Raw genomic sequence first — 17,706 nt, 5'->3', positions numbered from 1 at the left:
TCTCTGAGCAACCTGTGCCAAGCCCTCCCCACCCTCACAGACAAGAATTTTCCCCTAATATCCCATTCTAACCCTACCTCTCTGGCAGTGGGAACCCATTCTCCCTTGTCCTGTCCCTTCAGGCCCTTGTCCCAGGTCCCTCTGCACCTCTCTCCCAGTCCTGTTAGGCACTGTAAGGTCTTTATAAGGTCTTTAGGCACTGTAAGGTCTTTATAAGGTCTTATGCTATGCCAAGCCAATCCACCAGGCACTGAGAGCACTGACCTCTACCCACCTTCTACCCACAACATCTGCACCTCCTGGCTGCAGGTGACACGGATACTTCCCTGGCTTGAAGAAGGTTTGGGGCCCCCAAGAGCTTGTCTAGTTTTTCTGACTCTACCAGTTGGCCTAATCAAAGATATCATCTCTTGACACACACCACTGACTTCAAGGAGACCTCGMATGTAGCTGGATCAGCCCAAGATAACCTGTCACTCCTCCGGCTTTGTGCTTATCTGTGGGAACAGGGTGTGCGCAGCAGGAGCCTCGCCTGGGTCTCTGGGCTTCCCTCCCTCTTCTGCACCTGAATGAGCTTATTGTTTGTGCGTCTTTGTCTGTTGGAGGGGAGGAAGGAGGTCTGAAATGAATTGGGTCAAACAAGTTTTTCAGCTGCGTGCAGGTTAGGAGAGGCCACAAGAAAAGAACCACAGTCCTTTGAAGTCAGGCTGTTCCTTTTCTTTTTCACGGGCTGTTTTTTAATTCTGACAGTGAGTGATACTTTCTCAGATGGAGATCAACTCACTGAACGCGAGAACAAAGGCTCTATAAACATACCACTATCTAAGGGCTCGCATTGCAGTGACATATCACTGATGGAAGGCAGGAGGCAGCTCCAGCTAAATCATGTCTGCAGTAAGGGCAAACCTTTCCCCCWGGGCCTTTCACTCTAAAAAATGCAGGGACTGGGCAGGAATGAGGGTATCCCTGATCCGTTCCTATCTGCCATCAACAGAGGTAGGTAACTAGGGAGAAAATTAATTTAGTGTTCCAGCCAGGCTAGGCTGCTGATATGCCTTCTACTCCCTGGACAAAAGCTTTGCTTTTCCAAAACAATGCAGGAGCCCCTGAGCTCCTGCAGGACAGAGCTGTACCCACAGTTCACCTCATCGCCACCAGCTGGACCTCTGGACCAGAGGCTGCTGCTCAAGGGAACAGAGACAATACCAACCCTGCTGGAGACAGAGCAGCCAAAGAGTGACAGGGGAAGGCAGCCACCACCACTGAAGACTCTCTGCTGGAACCCATGTGGTTATGAAGGTGTTGTCCCAGGAAACTCCCTGCTTCCTTGCCTTGTGGGGTTAGTCTACTGGGAACTTACTAAGGGAAACGAGAATTTTTCATTTGGCTTTATCACTTGTATTTAGATGTCTAGGTAGAAAGTACTTTCCAAATGCTTGGCCATGTTGATGGCATTCAATCCATGAAAAGACTTAAGGGCTTGAGGTCCACATTTGAGTTACATGTTCTTCAGGCTTCCCTGCTCCCTGGGCAGTGACGTGAAGGAGGCCACTGTTGATGCAGAAATTCCACAGCCATCTCTCCTCATTAGTCTTGGCTTAACTTCTGGTTTCCTTTGTGTACAAAGAAGGTCCTTGGGCAGAGTCTGTGGAGCTGTGGCAGTTTTCTGTTTGACTTAAACAGTCCTAAGAGCAGGGACTGGGTCTTCTCCTTCTAGATGAATGCCTAGGCAATGAGCTGCAAGCTCACATGCTCTTTCTGTCTCTCTCTTCCTGCCAGTTAATTATTTTATACAAAACAGAGAAAGAAGCTGAGCAAGCCCCACTCCAGAATAACTTGCCAGGTGGCTCATCTCCTCAAAGGCAGGAAGGGGTCTTCAAGGTCTCCTCAAGCACTTCCACATGGATGTGCTGACCTGTGGGTTAATGAGTAAAAAGGTGCAGCTCCTCCATGAAGCTGTTTTGCAAGAAAGAGTGAGTTTGTGAATTAATCTGCAGGACATGGTGCAGCAGAGTCCTTGGAGGACAAGTGCACTTCGTTGCTCCCCATAGTCTCATTGTCCCCAAGGACTCCTCACGGTGTCCTCATCTTCTCCCAGACAGCTCAGGGGATCACACCACCCAGGCCATGGTGATTTGGTCAGCTAAGCATGCACCCAGACCTGCACTCAAGGTTAGATTTACCCASTGTCTTTGCTGTTAATTTGCAAGCACAACTGAAGATGGCATTAGGATGATCTCTGAAGCTCTTCCCTCTGTGGGACAGTCCAGCTTTGACCACAAAGATCACCTCACTTGGGACTGAGGGTCTCCTACAAACATGGAGCAGCAATGCTGAGCTCTCCTCTAAAGCACTTACATCTATGCAAATGAGGCTCTGCACTCATATCTTGACACAGGCTGGAGAGTTGGCATCACAAAACTCAGATTTCTTCCGAACTGCCGCTGGGCCTCCCTGTGGACRTGTTGGAAATGCCAGGACACTTCCTTGGGGTTTTTAAAGAGCCTTTCTGGGATGAATAACAGAACCTGYAGAAAGGTTAGCATTAAAATAGCTGTGGAGCAAGAGCATCTGTGGGGGATGCATAGCCAGGGGTTCAGTGTCACCAATTCTGCGCAGCTGTCCTACGGCTAATGCAAAACTCTGTGTTCTGAAAAGGTCAAAAAGGCAATTAAAGATACAAAAGACCAGCCCTTCCCAGCATTGAAGCAGATGCTCAGCCAAAACATTTGCCTGTAAGATTGTATTTCCTTGAGGTTTATTAACCATTAAGAGTTTTTAGGGACGGGATCATAAAGATAATGAACTGAACGACAAGTAGAGTCAGGATTCCTTYGCAAATTATTCCTGTTGGGTTAGACAAGCGCTTGAAAACCAAAATGCTTTGCCATGATTTTTCAAGAACAGGAGAACCTGAGCTCATCCCTGGCAGCTCCTCTTTTCTTTAATTTTCTGGTGAAGGCAGGCAACCTGCTGGGTTAAGGGGAAAGTGAGCAAAGCAGGCAYGTTGAACCAGCAGCAGGACAGTCCAAAGCAGGGACTGTCTCCCTTTCAGCAATGCCAGCTGAAAGAACTGATTCTTTCCCCACCCTGATAGTGCACTACATCACCCTGTGCTTTTCAGTTGTCCTAGAGCAGATCACTGAACTGAGCTGATTCATGTGAAAAATAAAGAGAGAAGGGGCTTTGAGGGGGAGGTCTGTTGACAAGAGCAGATTCAGTCAAATTAAGTAAATTTTCAAATGTGCTGGTGTTTCAAAACATTGGTTTTAATCCGGTTTGGCTATAAGAATTATTTTTTTTTTCTAGGATATTTACTAGTAACCATTAATACATGCTAATTTGCACCTAATTATAATATTTTAGTACATTTTGGCTAGTAGGTGACACACCATCAAAGTGAAGATCATGGAATATCAATYAACAGAGACGAGTAACAAATGAGAAAAGTGGACAAAAAATCAYAGCAAAGCTTCTCTGGGGTGTAGGAAATGGATGAGCTGAACAGCTRAGGTCCCTCCCAGCTCTGTTTTGCGATGACTCTGGGACAGAAACACATACTTAGGTCACCATATAAATGAATACCCATTTTCTAGGATTTTAAAACATAGATGTTTTGCATTATGGAACAATGGAAGTTGCACATGTATTTACCCATTAGTCTCAAATCACAGACTTTAATGGAATTTAATACAGGGGACAAATGGGTCATTAATGAGTTTAATCAAACTTATTCTCCATGCCCCAGCAGGCAGTTTGTAGGGGGCCCCATCCTGTCTTGAAGGATGAGAGAGTCAAACATCATGGACACGGTCTGCTCCCAGCCAGAGTTTTCAGGGATGAAGCCTAAATGTGTTAGATAAATAGAAGAGGAAACACCAGTTTGTTTTAAAACCAACTTAAATGAAGAAAGTCCTGTTGTCCGTGACCCGACTTGACAGATGTATGCAGCRACCACGAACAAGATTTTTAGAACCAGTTGATTTTCACACCTCATTTTTTTTATCCCTGGAGGATTAATGCATACTATGTTTCTTATTTAAAGAACACTTTGTTGTTTATTTCAGYGGCCAATTCTCTTCAGAGCCCTGGATGAAGAAGCCATTGAGTTGATTTAGGCAAGCAAATGGAAATGAAATAAATAGTCTCTCTACATCTGTGGAAAAGTTGGGTTCTGTCAAAAGGTCCTTTAGTTCCTCATGAAATCAGGGCTTCACCTTGACTGTGACTATTCTACTGCTCTGGTAACATTTGCAAATTTGGTAATTAAGGAAATTTAGTTGAGTGCAATAAGCCTAGGACTATCAAGAAGCTGTTACCCTTTATTTTTAAAGGTGTATATAATTTAAATACAAAAAACTGCTCTAGGTAAAAAASATTTAAAGACATTTTCTTTGGTCTCCATCCTACTGCATCTCAAGTAGGAAATGGGGATTTCTGAGGGAAGGTTGGAGTCGAGGGTGGGGAAATGAAGCTTGTTCTGCTCCCTGACATGGATTTTGGAGACATCATCTCTCCTGGAGATTCATGGACCGCTCTAGGAAAGGGTGGCTGAACATTCCCACAACCTTCCCATGGTCCATTCATTCAGACAACCTGACTAAACAGAACGTCTGAGAAAGTTATTGTTGAGCTGAGCACCAGAAATGGCCCATTCCAGGACAACCAGAGTTGCAYGATCATCAAGAGGTGCATAAACACCAAGGGCTCACTTCAGGTACCTAAAGATCGGTGTTCAATGCCACGTGAGATGTTTTAGGTACTGAGACAGAGTCTCAGTATGACACAGAGCTCACAGGAGACATGCCATGGAGTGATGGCTGAAGGCAAGCCCAGAGATGGTCTCAAACATCTCAGTTAACAGAAAAGACTCTTGTTTAGGCAACACAGAGATCTGAGCTACAGCCCTGYTCCTCTCCACTAGGGATGGGAACCATGTGGGTCATGAGACGCCAGCTGTTGTGCCTGTTCCAATTCACCCTTCCCTTGCAGAGCAAACAATCTTGAAACCTGATGGTTTCCAGGGGAAAGCACTTGGATGGAAACCCCCAGGACCTCTCCACTGGATCAGATCTTGCCTGKCTCCTGCCTCATCCAACACCCAGACCCAGGGGCAGGGATGCATCCAGGGCAGCAGGGGCTGGGCAGGGAGTAGAACTGGTGCTCTTTGTTCTCTGATTGTTCCCAGATACCGCATGATGCATTAAAATACTTGGCACGGTGGAGAACACAGGCTCATGTACGCAAAGCTCGGAGCATTGAGACAAGAGTCATTCTAGTCTCTGCCTTCCTCTCCTTCCCATTGTGGAGAGGCCATTCCATGCACTCAGGCTAATTCATAGAAGCAAATTAAACCTGTGAGCCCCTCTTGCCTCTCAARCCCCTTCTCATTGTACCTGCTAGCAGCAGCTTTTGCTACACCCAGGGAAGGCCAGTAACAACCCCYTCTGAGGAGCTGGCACCCAACCCTTTGTGTGGATGAGCTTAAGAGGGACTCTCAGCAGAGCTGTGCTAAGCTCTTTTTCTCCTGGAGGCAAAACCATCCTTCCCAAAGTACACTGCAGCCAATTTACCCTGGCCCAGAGCCTGGGAACAAGAGACTATTGCTAAACTCAGACAGCCTCTTGAACTAGGGATGCTGCTCTGTGCCATTTCCCCCAAAGGCAGGTTGTGTCAACGCCTTCATTCTTAACAACCTTCCCTCCACTGGATGGCAAAAGTGCGTTTTTGGCATCTGGATGGCAGCGTTATAAAGCAAGACAATCTTCTTGCCAGGACAAGGGAGTCAGATGCTATCTGCTCTCGAGTCCACAGGGCATGCTGTAGGGCTGTGTCCAGACACCCAGTGCAAGCTTCAGAAGTCAGAGGCAMGGTGCCGGGAGGAGCAGCCCAGAGCTGCAGTCAGCTTGCCCCGAGTCTCTGYAATGCCAGTCTGCTGGATGGAAAATGCTCCCATGGACACCCTGGATCAGTCAGTGCATCTCCATCACATACCAGCTGAAAGTACCCTAGACATGCTCCTGAGGCACTCCTGCTTTCCCTCAGAAACTGCCTCTGGGATGACGGYGCGGCAACCAAACTCTGAGAAGAAACTTTCCCTGCATAGGAAGGCTTCTCAGTGCAGGAGGTGACCCAACGGAGGTGAAAGGATCTTAAAATCATGAAATGCTTTGGCTGGGAAGGGTTAAAGCTCATCCAATGCCATTCCTGCCATGGGCAGGGACACCTTCCACTATCCCAAGGTACTTCCAGCCCCAATGTCCAGCTTGGCCTTGGACACTGCCAGGGATCCAGGGGCAGCCACAGCTGCTCTGGGCACCCTGTGCCAGGGCCTCCCCACCCTCCCAGCCAGCAATTCCTTCCCAATATCCCATCCATCCCTGCCCTCTGGCACTGCCAAGCCATTCCCTGTGTCCTGTCCCTGCAGCCCTTGTCCCCAGTCCCTGTCCAGCTCTGCTGGAGCCCCTTTAGGCCCCAAAAGGGGCTCTGAGCTCTCCCTGGAGCCTTCTCTTGTCCAGGTGAGCACCCCCAGCTCTCCCAGCCTGGCTCCAGAGCAGAGGGGCTGTCCTGGAAACATCTCCATGGCCTCCTCTAGACTTGTGACTTGTTCACTATGTCCTTCTGATGCTGGAGATTCCACTACTGGAGGCAGCTCTGCAGGTGGGGTCTCACCTGAGTGGGGCAGAGGGGCAGAATCACCTTTCTCGACCTGCTGGAATCTGTTCTTCCTTTGTCTGCCACCGAGGGAAACATTTCTGGAGGAACACAGAGAAGGTGTTTGGTCTAGCTCTCACAGGATCTCCTTCATCATAATTTCTTTCCAGGCCAGCTTGYCTTACCCCTCACAAAGATCCTTCCAACACAACCTGGCTCTTATTTCCAGTGCTGGAGGCAGCCATTCCATACTCAAGCCTTTCCAGGCATGAGTTGGAGCATGCCTGCTGCAGACAGTCCTCAGAGAACAGAGTTGTTAATCTGTGACCGGATCTGTTGAGCACATGCAAACCATGATTTTCAGAGCTTATAACCAATTCAAAATTAAACAAACTTTCCTGGAAGTAGCAAATGGCACTTTTATGACAGCAGGGCCAAATTTCATGGTTTTTCTTCAATAGATGGAGGCGTTTCTCTGTTATTACAATTTCATGGAATTAGTCCTTTTCAAAACTGGGCAAAGCACAGTGCTTTCCCTTCATTCTTGGAAATGGACAAAATACTTTGGCTGAAACTTTCCAGAGAACTTCAGCCTAAGGCAGACATCTGGCATGGATTTTTTTTTTTTTCCCAAACAATTAATAGTTTGACAAAACTTTTAGATGAATTACCAGTGCCTTGAGTGCTGGGCTGTGTTGTGCTGCTAGCTCTGGATATGCATGAGGATGTTGCACCGGCTCTGTAAGCAAAGTTTTAGGGTCTTCTGCTCCAGRAAAAGGTAGGGGAGAGCACAGCCACGAGAGGGAGTGCAGTTCCCTATTCTCTCCAAGCAGAGCCGCCCCGCTGCTCCTAATCACAGCAGCCCTGCGGCTATGAGCTGTTTTTCAGCTGTGTGTGGGTCTGGTGCAGGCCTGGGGCTGTGGAGAGTCTCACACAGTGAGAACGATGGAGAAAATGACAAAGAATCATGATATGCTTGTGTCACATCTCACAAAGGGCGCACACAAAATGTCAGGCCATTTCAACATTGGGCATCTTGCTTCTGAAACAAAAAAAGACCCCAGTTGATGGAAAGTTATGAGGAGATTCGAGTAGGTCTTGYTGCTGAATGTCTGTAGATTAGATCCGAGCACAAGTATGGATCTTAAAGAGGACACAGAGTACMGTGTATCTGTCCCAGCTCCTTGCAGCACTGAACAAAGTGGGAACAGGTCCTGACCTTAAAAAGCCACTTGGTAGCCAGCAGTAGAATTCAATCCACAAAGATCCTGGCCTCCCTGAAGACACAAGAGAGAGGATGGGCCAGCTCAGGGGAATTCAGAGCCCTGCACACAAGTCCCAACCCAAGTACCTCTACAGGAACACTGGGGTCAGTCTCATTTTCAAACTGAACAACTCAGTGGGGTCAGAACTGAAATGGAGTTCTTCGCAGAATCACAGAATCATTTAGAGTGCAAAAGACCTTTTGTCAAGTCCAGCCACTCTCCCCAGCACTGTCAAGTGCCACATCTAAAGTGTTTTTAAATCCCTGCAGGGATGAGGACTCCACTACTGCCCTGGACAGCCTGYTTCAATGCCTGACCACCCTCCGGTGAAGAAATTTTTCCCAATATCCAATCTCAAATCCAATCCATGTTTCACATRGGATGTAGAGGAGATGATACAGGGGACTTATGTGTGTTACAGGCAYGTTTTATGCACTGAGGGCTCAGGCCAAATGTGAAACACACCATTAGATGTGACCAAGTTTTTATAACATAATACATTTTGAGCCCMTGAGCCCATGAGCTGGGCTGTTAAATCCTTCCTGTGTATGATCATGCGTTCCTCTGTCCATGTGGCAGAGGAAAATGTGTCAGCTGCACTTGCATGTATATGGCTTAAAACACAGGTTTTACTTCCCAACAGGAGCATTTCAAGAGCTTACAAAAGGCCAGCAGTGCCACAAGTTGGTAACTGAGGCTGCAGGRGCAACAAACAGGAGAGGTTTGGGACAATGCTCTTTGTCTCACAGTTGGGGTTATCTTCTAGTACAGACCCACACAATCACAGCAGCTCAGCTGAGGGGCAGCTGACCATGAAGCAACCATATTGCAGCTGCACTGGTRGGAACTCAATGCCATGAGCATTGACAGGCACTGGCAGGGACATTTTGCAGGCGCTGGACGAACCACAAGAGGGGGATCACAGTGAATGCAAGAAATGCTGAAAACAAGTCTGGAAAACATATTGTAGCCCCAGAATTCAAGGGCATGGGTCTCCCTGCTCTGCTTGCTTTACCTCCCATCCCAAAACCACCACYTGATACTTTGCTTAAAATTACAGGTGAAGGAGAACTGCACTTTTCCTGCTGGAAAACRAAGACCGTCTCGTACTGAGCATTTCAAATACAGCCTTTGAAAATTTTTTGTTCTGTTGTGTGTTTTCATTGGTCAAAGCACACACATCCTTGCCCAGGCTAGCTCTCATGTCTTTACAACCAGAAAATGAGCTTTATTCTCTTATCCTGTGAYTTTTATTACTGACCTACAGTCAAATCCATGAATGTGACCACACAGGATTACTGGGGACAGCAGGCACAGGCGTTAGGGTGAGAAGGACACGCTGCTGGTACTCCAGCTATCCAATAATCACCATTAGCTGTCGTGGGCATTGGAAGATGTATGGAGACGCTTCACAGCCAAGCAGGATCTGTTTTTTCCCTCTCAAAGGGGTGGCACACAGACACACTAGTCATGGCAACTGTCATCTGGGGTGTGATCAGCCAGGTTTTTAATTGGCTCRCAGATGTTAGGCCCTGGCTATATATATTATTTTCACTTAAGTTTATGTCAGTAGGAACAAGACTCTACTAAATTTATCCACTGTGCTCAAGACTAACTGCATGGGCCTTGAAGGGTATTTTTAATAGGAGGTAAACCTCATCCACAAACAGTCTCTCATTTCAGGCCTACRAATGAGATATTTTCCAGTCCAGTTTAACTCCAACCCTGCCCCTTCCTTCCACAAGCCCCAAATAACTGTTTTCTCCTGATTCTTTGGTCACTGTGTAAGTGTGATATCCCTTGGCAGAGCCTACAAAAGAGCTGGGGAGGAATACAATTCCTGCCTATTTGGCTCCTTTTAGGGTTAAAGCCAGGATGGGTTTTGTGCCTAAAGCAACATCCTTCACGCAAATGCCAGTATAACATAAATTGTGCCGGGCTCTGAGGAGAAGCAAATGTCAAAAATTAAGTTATTCTTCTGTTTGACTCACAAATCCAAGTAGCATGCAAATAAAGAGGAGCCATCTGTTCAGTCCCTGGGCCATTTGAAGTTAAGCATCCAGCGCCAGCTCCCAGTTACATCAGGTCAGCCCTGCTGGCTGGCCTCCACAGGACGTGCTCAGCCTTGCTCAGGACCGCCTGTCACCGCACAGCTCTCTGTAACCCTTCATGCTCCTCTGCAGCTCAGCTGGCATTCTGTCACTGCTTTTGGTTTGGAAATCCAGAGAAAACGAGCAGCATCCTCGGGAGAATTTAATGGCCTCAAGGAGCGGAGATTTAGATTAGATGTTTGGAAATTCCTGACCGCCAGGCTGGTGAGGCCCTGGCACAGGTTGTCCAGAGCAGYTCTGGCTGYCCACATCTCTGGAAGTGTTCCAGAMCAGGTTGGACAGGGCTTGGAGCAACTTGGGACAGTGGAAGGTGGCCCTGCCCATGTCACGGGGTGGAATGGGATGAGCTTWAAGGTCCCTCCCAACCCAATTTATCATGTGATTTTGTGATATGGTCAACACACAGGCACTCCTGTCCCACTGCAAACCCAGATAAGATGGTTTAGGCCACCACAGGCTGGACATCTTGCAAGCCCCAAGTAGGTTGCTGCCCTTCCTCTGTACTGTCCTCTCAGTCAAAGCAGCCTGGTTTCAGGGTCTCCCAACCCCCAACTCTTCTCCAAAGACCTACCCAAACTTACAAAAACCCTCGCATAGCTCCACGTAATGAAAGCAGAGTCAGCTTGCTGTCAGTGCAAGGGGAAAACAGGAAGGAACAGAGAAGGAGTGGTCCCTGCATCCTCAGTGTATAAATAAAGAATTCTACCAAGCTTTGCCACTTGTTGAAGAGGCAGCTCCAGACCAAAATCAATGACCAGGTTATTGCAGTACAACAAACACCTTGCAGTGGTAAGAGAAGGATCATCAGATTCCTTGGCTGAATTCCTCATTGGRGCAGGAGCACCTGGATGGGCAGCTTATGTTTAAGAAGGCAAACAATTCAGAAGCACCAAGGTATATCTGCAGTGGATGTCACAACAGAAATATGGATGACACACTTTCAGAATGCCACTTTCTTCAGATGAGAATGGTCTGACCCTCAAACAATCATGGTGGCAGTCAGGAACGAGGTTCCTTTCTCCTCCAAAATGGAGTAGATTGTGCTTCCAAAGCTGTAGGGAGTGTTAACAGCYTGCATGGGAGAAAAMYGCCACGTCCTTGGCTGTCYTGAGAAAAAGAAGATTGGAATGTAGAATTGATAATGGAGGTGGCTTACAATTATAAACTTTACTAATACTGTAGCTTTTGCAAACCTACCAATCCTAYGCTGATGAGTAGAAAGTGACAGCCTCACTAACCAATGTATGTTTGACACAAATATATGCACTGGTTGCTAAAGTGGATAAAAGAGGCCTGTCCCAGAATAAAGGGGTTACTTTTTGTGTGTGTATATGTGTGTCTTTGTGTCTGTTATTTTGTGTCGGCTGTCTGGCCAACAGCGACACGAAGCTGWGGGTTTCCTGTCAGAGAATCACAGAATCATTCAGGTTGGAAACAACCTCCAAGACCATCAAGCCCAACCATTCCCCCAGCAGTGCCAAGGACGCCACTAACCCATGGCCCCAAGTGCCACATCCACACTGCCTTTAAATCTCTCCAGGGATGGGGATGCCACCACTGCCCTGGGCAGCTGTGCCAGGGCTGGACAAGCCTTTCCATGAAGAAATTTTCCCTAATATTCAGTCTAAACTTCCTCTAGCCCAGCCTGAAGCCATTCCCTCTCCTCCTGTCCCTGTTCCCTGGAGCAGAGCCCGACCCCCCCGGCTGTCCCCTCCTGTCAGGGAGTTGTGCAGAGCCACAAGGTCCCCCGGAGCCTCCTTTGCTCCAGGCTGAGCCCCTTTCCCAGCTCCCTCAGCCATCCAAGGATCTACAGGTGGACTGAGCTGTATCATACCCTGCTTCATGCAGGCTGGACCTAAGCCAGAGTGAGAGTGCCTTCATCCTGTCAAGAGCCCCATGCGTGCTCTGGTGCCACCCCTCCGGCATCTGGGCTCAGGGAAATCCCTACAGGGCCTTGAAGGCTTTGGGAGCTGGGATGGAGAACAGATGCAGACATGCTGAAACAACCATGACACACTTGCTGAGAGGGAGCACCAGGAGCGAACTGGAGAGCTTTTACAATGTGAGTCACTCGCCGAGCCCCATCTCATGGCATGCTAAGCAGTGTGAATCAAAGACTGAAAATGCAGGGCATGTCTTGCCCTACAGAAACACCATCAACCACTTTACTTTTTAAGTAATGATTTGCTATTGATTATGTGCATGAAGATGAGGTAGCTCCCTACCTCTCCTGCCAATTTCCACACTCAATTACATTACAAGCGGGTGCCAGAGTTGAGCCATTTCTAACAGAGCTGAGTTACTGCTCTCAGGAGGGGATAAACTTGATGCATCAGAAATCTCTTGGGAAATTCCTGAGAGTACTCAGTACTCAGTACTGAGTTGACCACAGACCTCTATAAGTACAAGTGGAACAAAGATGGCCRTAATAGAGGGGTGCCCACATCTTCCTGATCCTACAAGCCGAGCCCAACAGACACAAGACAGCCAAGTGTGCCTTGGTAAGCTAGGCAGGCAATGTGGTCTAGGATCAGTATGCTTAGGCAACATGTTTCCCAGGTGCTGTGGAGCATTCAGGTTCAATGATCCTTCCTGCCATGCTAAGGCAAGCCAAGAGCTCAGGGTGACCACAGCACAGGCTGGGATGTAGTCCCGCTGGGTCTCAAGAGGATTGTCAGGGCCAAGTGCTGGTAAAAAGGAACACCCAAGCATCCCAGGCAAGGTGAGGGCATGAACTGGGTCCAGGATCCACTTGGGAACAGCAGGAATGGGACTGCAAACAAGGTTACAAMAGGGGTGTGATGCTCATCCAAGACACAGGACCCCAGGCATGACTATAACCAAGTACCTGAACAACACAGCTCAGGAAAAATGTCCAGAGCTTAATTAGAGCCTATGGACTAATGAGTGGAAGGTGCATGGATTAATGCATTCAGGACCCTGAAAAACAACTAAATGCAAAGTGGAGCAGGAAAAGCTATGTTTCTATTCAATCCATTTCCAACCTCAGGGTGAGGTCTTCCCTGGTTTCATCCCATCCCAAGTTTGTCTGAGGCTGGGCAGGAGGAGAAAAGAAGCACAAGCAGATACAAGCATCATTTTCTGCCTCGTGACACCTCCATCCAAAGCTCCCAGCCCTCACAGCCTCTCGCCTGCTGTGCTGGTGAGTGTTTGTCAGACAAAGGCATGAGGGAATCCCAAGCACACGTCAGTCTTGTTCACTCACACTCTCCAAGGTGCTTTTGGCTGCAGTGGGTTCGGATGCTCGATTCCACCTCAGAGGGTTTTTGAAGGCAGGAAGTGCAGAGGGGAGATCCGGAGGCAGCATCACGTTGCTCCTGTCAGTGTGTTCTACACAACCTTGTTGTTTCAAAAATAATCAGGTGCTAAGTGTGGATCTAGAGAACGAGATAAAGCTCAGAAGTGTTTCCTAGGAGGCAGAGAGGTGGCAGAAAATCCCCACTGTMCCTCATGGAGAACTTTGTAGCTGGATGGCATCCTTCCTCTGGATGAAAAAAATCCCAAATCCTCCCTCTGCTTTTTGTTAGGAACACACATTCCTCCACCAGAAAACTCACAGCAGCTGCTCCTACCGTTCCTAATTTAAACCTTCCCTTTAAATTTAAAAACACATCACTAGTAAAGGWTTTTGACTGAAATTGGGAAGTTTTGACTAATTAAGGCACTCAGAGTCAGATCCCAGATTGAATCAGCTGTTAGCAATGGTTTTACWGGGTATTAGAGCAGAGATCCCAGCCTGGATTGCTGTGCCAGGTTCTTCTACCTGAAACAGATGGATTGCAGAACAACAGCCCCTAAAAGAACATCTTGAAATGGTGTTTCACTGAAAACATTTGATGAGAATCCTAAAAAACAGAGTGCAAATGCGCTGGAAATGTTCTAAAGGCACACAGGGAGGTTTTCCCTGAGTAGCTGATATTGAGGGTGAAGCCTCAACTGCTTAGAGTTTAAGCTGACAATGTTCTTCCGTGACTCAGCATCGTGCTGACTGCATTCAGGGACCCAGAGGGAAAGCACGGAAGCCTGATGACAGAGTAGGATACCAGATGAAATAAAAACAAATTGTGATTGTTGGCTAGGTCCGACTTGAAAAAAAAAAGGCAAGTCCAGAATCCCAAATTCCCAAAACACCCTGCCAAAGAAAACTATTAAAATCTAAAAAATGATGTCCAGTTTTAAGACTAATATGATCAAACGTATAAAGTGGAGTTTCTTGCTACCCAAATTTAATGGATTTCCTGGATTTAGGTGCATGCTTTGCCTCTTTTCTCTGCAGATCATATTTTCTTCCCTCASAKCTCAACCCTCAAAAGGCTGAGGAGYGATAAGGGATCATCTGCAGGTTTTGTCAGGTTGGCTTAAGAGATGGTGTTTACGTAGCAACACACAGGGCAGGTGGCACCTGAAGCTTGTGATACACGACATGAACATGGAAACCAAACACCTCAAGAAGCATTCTTTCTCACTGGAGAACGCAGATGCTAAGGCTATTAGGACAGGGGTGCAGAGAGAATCCAGAGGTGCAGGATCCCTGCAGGAACAGGGCAATGCCAGCAGCTGTGCCCTGCTCCACCACGGGAAGGGCTGGGGGTCTCGCAGCATGACTATGAAGCTAGAGCATCACTGTGATCCATATATTGTCTCTTTTAACTCCCATGTAAGGGTTTACTTGTCTAGAATTATCAAGAAGTGCAGGACATGAGAGGTGGGGCCATGGGAACCTTTGAGGTTTAACAAGATCAAGAGCTGAAGCAGCCACCTGAGGCACGGTGACCTCCGCGATCAATCCAGGCTGATGATGAAGATGGCACAACCCTGGGGAGAAGAACTTGGGGGTGCTGCTGGCGAGGCCCTGGCACAGGCTGCCCAGAGGAGCTGCGGCTGCCCTAACCCTGGGAGTGTCCAGGACCAGACAGGACGGGAACCTGAGCCAGTGGAAGGAGTACCTGTCCATGACAGTGAGAAGGACTGGAGGGTCTGTCGGGCTCCTTCCCATGCAGACCGTTCGGTGCCGGAGCCGTTCACCCCTCACGCCGCCCGATCCGCACCCGAGGGCAGCGGGCGGCGCTCTGAGCCCGGGGCGGCGCCTCCTCCTCTCTCCCCTCAGGCGATCCCGCCCCCCGCCGGCTCCGATTGGCTGATTCTCCCCGCCGAGCGCTCCCATTGGCCGCGCCGCCCGCCCGTCCGCCGCGGTTTGTTTGGTCGCGTGGACCTGTCAAACCCGCCGGGGGGGGGGGCGCGGGGAGCGGGGGGGGAAGACAGAGCGCAGGGTGGGGCGCCCCCCCCCGGCGGCCCCACGTGGCAGCGCCCGGCGCCCCGACGGGGCGGGAAGAGCCCCCTCATCCCCCCCGGTCCGTGAGGCGCCCCCGGCGCGGGAGCGAGCGGGGCCGGCGACATCCGGGCCCTTGGCTCGCCACCGCCGCCGAGCCGCCCGCAGCCGCGGGCCAGCGCCGCCGGACGGGGCGGGTGGTGCCGCGCTGCCCGTCGCGGTGCTGTGTCCGTCGCCATCCCCCGCCGCTGCCCCCTCGAGGTGCGCGGAGCTGCCCCGCCCCGCCCCGTCCCGTCCCATCCCGTCCCACGGCGGGGGCGATGCTCCCCCCGCTGCGCTGCCCGCGGATCTCTCCCTTCTGATTCGTTTTAGACGGTAAGTTCTGATTTTATTTATTTATTTTTTTTCCTATTTTATTCGCTATTTTAAAATAATGCTCTATTCCCTCCCTGCCGGGAATCCCGGGTGGGAGCTGCTGCTTTSACCGACGGGGGTGGACCGCGGGGTCGTTCCATCCCCAGCCCCTCCAGGACCCTCCTGCGGGGGGAGGTGGCGGCGGCAGCCCCCCCTCCTTCCCCTCCCTTTCCGTCCTTCCCCTCCCCTCCCCTCCCGTCCCTCCCTCCGTCCCTCCCGGTGCCCGGGGACGGTGCCCGGTTCTCCCGGTGGGTCCCCGAGCTGCGGCAGCATCGCGCAGAGGCAGCACCGCTGTCACCGGCGCTCCTGGSTCCCAGGTCGGATATTCCCCCGTTCGTCTTCTCGAGCGGTCGTTAATTTTTATTTATGATTTATTGTTACTAATTTATAATTTTTTTTGGTTGATTACCGTTAGTAATTTTTATCATTTTCCCCCCGGATCGGAGCAAAACTTTCCCCCGAGTTGCTGCTGCCGGCGGTGGCTCGCGGTGCCGCCGATGCGGTCCCGCTCCGCGAAGCGCTCCCTGACGTTTAGGATCAACTTATAGGATCGGCTTTTCCTTGCAGCGAGGGACGGGATGCTCGGGCTGATCCCGTCCCGTCCCGTCCCATCCCATCCTATGATCCCACCGTTTTTCCTCTGCCCCTCTCAGCTGGGAAGGGACCCGTCGGCTCGGGTTGCTGAAGAGCCCTCGGTGKGTTTTTATCCCGGTTTTTACCCAGCTGCTGATTTTACCCGTGCCCGTGAGATCTGGGAGGCGGCTGTGGCACCTCGGGTGAGGCGCTGTCCCCGCTGATGCCGAAGAGCCTCACGCTGTGTCACTGTGTCCCTTAGGTTTGCCTGGAGCGGGATCGTCCCCTCGCACAGCCCTGCATCCCGGCGGCAGCACCGAGCCTCGGCGATGCGGTACGTCTGTCTGCTGCTGCGGGCTGGAGCGGGGCTGCCCGGAGCAGCGGGGTGGGGGAAGCTGTCTGTGTGCCCCGGGCTGTGGGGTTGGGGACGGGGACCTGGAGGAGAGTGTCCCTGGGATGGACAGAGCCCGGGTGTGGAGAGTGTGGGATGAGCATCCTGGGATGAGCATGGTGTGGGGTGAGCATCCCTGGGATGAGCACTGTGTGGGGTGAGCATCCCTGGGACAAGCACGGTGTGGGATGAGCGCCCTGGGATGGACATCCCTGGGACAGCCCGGGTATGGAGAGTGTGAGGTTAGCATCCCTGGGATGGACACAGTGTGGGGTGAGCATCCCTGGGATGGACACAGTGTGGGGTGAGCATCCCTGGGATGAACACAGTGTGGGGTGAGCATCCCTGGGATCAGCACGGTGTGGGGTGAGCATGCCTGGGATGAGTACGGTGTGGGGTGAGCATCTTTGGGACGAGCACAGTGTGGGGTGAGCCTCCCTGGGATGAGCACGGTGTGGGGTGAGCATGCCTGGGATGAGTACGGTGTGGGGTGAGCATGCCTGGGATGAGCATGGTATGGGGTGAGCATCCCTGGAATGAGGACACTGTGGGGTGAGCATCCCTGGGATGAGGATGGTATGGGGTGAGCACCCCTGGGATGTGCTTAGTGAGGGATGAGCATCTCTGGGATGCGCTAAACCCAGGCTCGGGGAGTGTGGGGTGATAATTTGTGGGATATGCTTAGTGTGGGGTGATCAAACTGGGAATATGTTAAGTATGGGGTATTCAGATCATCCCTGGGATATGCCCAGTGTGGGGTGATCATTTCTGGGATGTGCTCAGTCCCAGTGTGGGGAGTGTAGGATGATCATCCTTGGGATATACTCAGTAGGGGGTGATCATCCTGGGATGTGCCCAATGTGGGGTGATTATTTCTGGGATGTGTTCAGTCCTGGGATGGGGAATATGGGGGGATAATTTCTGGGATATGCTCAGTGTGGGGGGATAATTTCTGGGGTTTGCTCAGTGTGGGGGATCATTTCTGGGGTTTGCTCAGTGTGGGGGAAT

General features: G+C 50.3%; 1 protein-coding gene across 1 annotated transcript in view; it reads left to right on the top strand.

Moving 5' to 3' along the window:
• The first annotated feature begins 15,500 nt into the window (after positions 1–15,500).
• The window catches only part of ZBTB7C (zinc finger and BTB domain containing 7C), a 153,385-nt gene continuing 151,179 nt past the window's right edge, over positions 15,501–17,706 (top strand). The window contains exons 1-2 of the mRNA XM_057367812.1: positions 15,501–15,695; positions 16,570–16,641. The gene's annotated coding sequence lies outside the window, so the exon portion shown is untranslated. The remainder of the gene's footprint in view (positions 15,696–16,569; positions 16,642–17,706) is intronic.

This window comes from Malurus melanocephalus, unplaced genomic scaffold, assembly GCF_030028575.1.
Source record: "Malurus melanocephalus ecotype Western Australia unplaced genomic scaffold, MMel_1.1 scaffold_85, whole genome shotgun sequence".
Classification (NCBI taxonomy): domain Eukaryota; kingdom Metazoa; phylum Chordata; class Aves; order Passeriformes; family Maluridae; genus Malurus; species Malurus melanocephalus.
The sequence above is the reverse complement of the archived record's forward strand: the minus strand, read 5'-3'. Positions and strand labels throughout refer to the sequence as shown.